Below are 5,934 nucleotides of genomic sequence, written 5' to 3' on the forward strand. Positions count from 1 at the left end.
TCTTCTCTTACATAATTAGTGGTTGGCATTCCAATTTATTGCATTACCGCCACCAACTGTTTGGGATGTGGAACGTCAATGCTAATACTGGAAAAAGATGGTAACTGAACTTTTCACACGACTCCAGTCTAAATCATAACCTTAATTCGACAGGGACATTTAACATTAGAGAGTTTGCTGAGTTTTTCACTTGTGAAATATGCTAGGCACGGTGGCTTAGTGGTTAGCACTGGTGCCTCACAGCAAGAAGGTTGCTTCCCACCCTTTCTGTGTGGAGTTTGCATGTTCTCCCCATGTCTGCGTCGTTACCAGGTCGTTATTGTAAATAAGAATTTTTTTCTTAATAACTTACCCGGTTAAATAAATGTTAAATCAAATCAAAATCAAAACATGCTCATTTAAGGTCTGCTCCTTTCTTTGCCCTTGACCAAGAAAGAGTCTCTACTTCTGGAGTTGGTCCCTGGGTGCCAGACTTTGGCTGCCCACTACTCCCAGTGATTGGATTGTGTCTAACTGTAATTAGGTTGGGTTAAATGCAGAGGACAAATTTAATTGTATGTATGTACATATGTACAATGACAATAAAGGCTCTTCTTCTTATGTTATGCCAAATGGACTGTATACGCATACAGAGTAAAATGTACAACATTTGGTCCCAGTCTGAGAAGAGTAAAATATACTCTATTATAGAGTGAAATCAGCTCTGCCGTCAGCAGCAACAGCAAAGGGACAGTTACAGAACAATTGTGCAAATTATGCTAAGTAATGGGCAAGAGAAATAAGTACCAAAATGCATGGAAGGCAAATACTGTGTTGTGCGGGAATAACAACAATATATTCAGTTAATACACTATTTATTTACTAGCAATTCAGATTTGGTTCAGAAAAATTATCTTTTGAATGAACTAATAACCTAACTCAGAAAAGCAAGTTGACTTAGGCCTGGTTCACATGACAAGATTTTAAAATTATCTTTAGGTTTCCAAAGCCTGAGAGACCACACACAGGAAGATAAAAAAATCATAGATCTAACAGTGTTGGTCATCCACTGTGTGGTGTTCAGCCACACGGTAAGGACAACAACACCACACACGAACAGATTTCGCACACGAACATTCCCAGCTCAGACAGGAAATCTCGTAAAATCTCTCGAGATTAAATGTGACTTCAGAGTAAACAAACGGAGATACTTTGTGGACTATTTAAAACAGAGGGAAAAAAACAATACAAGAAGAAAAAGAAATGGCGTTCTTTAAAGGAGTGGAGACAGTGCGACCACCGGACTTTCTTGTAAGTTAGAACAGCTGTTTTGATTTTATTTTCCGCTCTGTACGTCCATAACATCGCTTTCTGATTGGCTGCACGTCACATTCAGCAGGCTGCGTGCAGGTTTGTGGTCGGAGGACACAACACACGCTGCGATATCGGGCCAAGAAAATCCAACATGTTGAATATCCCCGATTTGCAATCAGAGCGCTCCAGACGATCTTCCGAGCAGATCAGAGTGCTCTGAACACACGACAGAAATATCTGATAAGATTATCTTTAGCATCATCACGATTGTCGGGGCGTCCTTAAGATTGTTGGAAGGGGAAGATCGGGTCCAATATCAGCCTAATTATCCTGCTGTGTGAACCAGGCCTTAAATGCATGGTTCCTGAAAATGAAAAAAAAAAAAAATAATAATAATTTCACAGCAGGTTGCATTACCTCATTTTTAAGCAAGTACCTTCAGCTTCTCCCTTGTTTTTCCACTCTGGGTTACCACAGCAGATCTGAAGTGGACCTGCATGTTGATTTGGCACAGGTTTTACGCTTTGCTCTTCCAGTTACAACTCCATATTACATGGTTTTGTACCTTGTTTTTAGCATTTAAGCCTCACAGACAAATAGTGTAACTCAGTGTTAAAGAATTATTAATCGACTGCGAGGTCTGTACGGGGAAATATCAGACTGACGTGTTGTCAGAGGGACAGAGTGTTAGCGAAGTCCTTGTGAAAAACACGAAGGTCTGATATCCTCTTACAGACCGAGCAAGCGAGGTTAATAATTTGTTTATTATCTGGCTATTATATATATATGTAGTGGGATGAAAGTCCTGGGTCCCTATTGAAAAGACGTTCCCGCTAGCTTGGCTAATGGGGAATTCCCCTTTGGCTGACCTGGTAGAGGAACGGTCTTTTGTGCGAGCCGCGTGGGTTCGATCCCCACTGTCGGCCCAGCCACGAAGGTCCTGCTGCTTAAATCTGGCGTCACGAACAGGATGTGGGTCACAGAGTATGCTAACATGCACCTGTGACTTCGGGACAAAGTCAAAAATGGTGGGGAGATGTGTAGCGGGATGAAAGTCCCGGGTTCCTATTGAAAAGACGTTCCCGCTAGCTTGGCTAACGGGGAGTTCCCCTTTGGCTGACCTGGTAGAGGAACAGTCTTTTGTGCGAGCCGCGTGGGTTCGATCCCCACCGTCGTCCCGGCCACGAAGGTCCTGCTGCTTCATATATGAACACGCAAACTTACAGTATGGCTCAAATATGGAAGCTGCTGCTCGTAGTCAGACCTCTTCGCTTCACCTCCGTGAAGAACTTGCTAACAGATGGTCCGGTCGTTAGCTGGTAAGCTTTGAATCGGTGTGTTTTTTCAGATGCTGTTTAGATATTTATGGAGTATGTTCATGTCCCACTCGGATTTTGGAATAGCGTTTTTTCCTGGTTAATAAAGAAAATACACATTGCTGATGGATTGTCATGGTAAACAGTCCGGATATGGGAAAATATCCAACCAGTAATCAGCCAATCAGAGCGCGTGTATCGTCACAGCCATATAACAAAAGTGTTTATTCTATTTAACTATTGTTAAACTAGACTATATGCCAGAGAGTAACTGTTCTAGAAAGGGTCAAGATTTCATCATTGTTCTGATGGGCTCCTGCGAGTCAAATAGAATGGGGACTCCTGTCTAATCTTGTTTTTCAACTTGTCCCTCACTGCAAACAATAAAGGTCTCAGAACTGATCCTTGATATAATACTACTATCACCTTGAACTTGTTCTTCATTCCTGCTACGCACATGACTGCGGTCACATTATCATTGGTACCTTGTACCACCCTCACATACTGCTCTGCCAATCCCAAGTTTGTCATATAATGCCAAAACTCTTTTTTTGGCAACCCTATCATAAGCATTTTGTAAATCAAGAATCATACACTCATGCAATGTTTAATAAGGGTGCCCTGAATTCTTAATCAGTAGTGCTTTTGGAGCTGATCTGTGACATTTGTTTCTGTTTTATTTGGTCAACAATACCTACAAGGTACTGGAAAGAGTATGGAATCTCCAATCTCACCTAATTGTTGGATCAGCCTCATGAAAAATGCTGATTTTGTCACAAGAAGAGCAAAGTCATTCCACAATACAGTACTAACAATGATGCAGTGTTTGATATTTTTCCCTTCATCACATCAGATCAACAAAAACAATATTAAGGCATTCACAGGAAGGAATACAAATCACTGGAACATGATTGGGATAGTTGGGATATCTTGGGATATCAGACAGTTGGGATATCTTCTTTTTCACATAATAAATAATATTAATAATAAATAAATAAATAAAAAATAATAAATAAATAATATCTTCTTTTTCACATAATAAAACAGAACATATTTATGTGCCTTTCAGTAAACTGTAGCCAAATTTTCATATTTTTAGAAAATTCTTCTCTGTGTCATTACACCATGAAACTGTTTAAGTGGTGATTCAACAGACAAAAGTTGCACAGTTTATGGAATCACATCCACAGACACCTTTTCCTACTCCACTATCATCAGGGTGTCTTGGTGGCTTTCCTCACTAGTTTCCTTCTTCCATGGTCACTCAGTTTTGGAGAAATGCATTACAGCAGGGGTGCCCAAGTTCGGTCCTCGAGCTCTACCTTCCTGACATTCTTATTTGTGTTCCTGTTTCAACACACCTGAATCCAATAAAAGACTCATTAGCAGGCTTTTAATGAGCTTTTCATTGGATTCAGGTGTGTTGGAGCAGGGAGACAACTAAGAATATCAGGAAGGTAGATCTCGAGGACCGAACTTGGGCACCCCTGCATTTCAGTGTAAGTTCTGCCAGAAAGACTCAGATTTGAAAGTATACATTTACTAGAATAAGATATTCAGTAACAGCTTTCATTACTAATAGGAAGCAGTGGGTCCTCATCAACTCACGACCAATAGGAAACTTACACGTTCTTTAAAATGTCAGTTTTTAATCATCTCCCTGCTGCTTGCAGATTGCAGACTTGGACGCTACCTCCTCCACTCCATGGGCACCAGTTGGTCTCTGTGTGACACCGGGGCGGCTCCACTTCTGTCTTTTTCAGACAGCGGGATCAGAGATCTCCGTACCCTACACTACCCTAAACAGTAGTCCTCAACAGGACTACTGTTGAGCTGGCTGTGGAATTTATCTAAGTGCACCCACGAGTGTGGAGTTGCCAAGCAACACACATGTGGCATGCCAGAATGTCAGCTCCCCCCTCAACACATGTGCCGTGTGTGTGTATCGCACATGTATTGTGCCCCCCGCCCCACAACACATATGGCGTGCGTGTGTTTTGCACGCGCCCCTGCTCCCCCAGCAACACGTGGTATGCGTGTGTTTCGTGTGCCCCCCCGAAACACATGTGGTGTGCGGAGGGGGGGTGGGCACACTTGCATGAAGTGTTGATATGTATGGACAGATGGGGAGCAGCCAGCCAGAGCGCACACAGCACAGCGAGCCGCCTCCCAGCTGATCGCTGATCAGAGACTCATTGACAGCGGCAAATGACGGCTCAATGCATATGTGTCACATTAAAAACACAGAGACCACAGCCAGCACAGATATAGAAATAATTACTACAATAACTACATACACAATTACATGCCAAAATAATTAAAAACAAAAATGATCACATAACACAGAAACAGAGAGTGACACTTTGGTCTTTGAGCTGAACAGCCAGAGGGCGTGGCTGGCTGCCAACAGCAGATCTCCAGTCCTGCACGTCACAGCTGTAGAACACATAGCGTGTTTTGACGGACATGACCTTATAACTGTCCACGTGACGTGTGTGTGTGTGTGTGTGTGTGTGTGTGTGCTTGCTGTTGTCATGTGGAAAGACATAAAACAAATATCACTTTTGTGATGGGCTGGAGTGTGTGCACAACGTGCACATTGACAGGCTGTCCCAGGTGATATGGACCGTCAGATCATGTGGACACGCACCAGGCAATCTGTCACGTCTGTCTGACATGATTAATTAAAGACAATGAAAACTTCCTCTTCGTCTACGTCTAATTTCTCTTTTTTTGGTAAATGTGTTTATCTCCTTGTTGATTTTAGACATTTTATGCTGTCTGTTAATCAGAGCTTTTGTAAATTGCAGGTTCAGATCCCATGAGTGGCATTTATTTTATTTTTATTTAACCAGGATTATTTAACCCCAGGGTTCTGTATTGGGTCCCCTTTTATTTATTATTTTTATCAACCCAGTGATTTTCACTAATTATACACCAATATCAGTGTCCTATGATTGTAGTAATTATTTATATACCCGGCTGGACATAATAGGACATAATGAGAGTGCACTGCTTCATTCATGTCATTTCATGACTGTATGTCTGTGACCATGGGTCATATACAGAGGCACAGAGGGATCATACTTATATTGTCCGCTCGATAAGAGGGATTAAATATTGTATTTTTTATGTTTTTTGAGACACATTCACCCTGAAAATCTTTTTTCTTTTGTAGACCAAATATTTTCATTGATTTTTGTAAAAAAAAAAAAAAAAAAACTTGTTTAATTCTTGTGTAATGATAAAATCCCCCCCCCCCAAAAAAAATACATTTTGGTTGTAAGATGATCGACATTTCAGTTGTAGGTTATGTTAAAGTGTG

This window comes from Thalassophryne amazonica, chromosome 5, assembly GCF_902500255.1.
Source record: "Thalassophryne amazonica chromosome 5, fThaAma1.1, whole genome shotgun sequence".
Taxonomy (NCBI): domain Eukaryota; kingdom Metazoa; phylum Chordata; class Actinopteri; order Batrachoidiformes; family Batrachoididae; genus Thalassophryne; species Thalassophryne amazonica.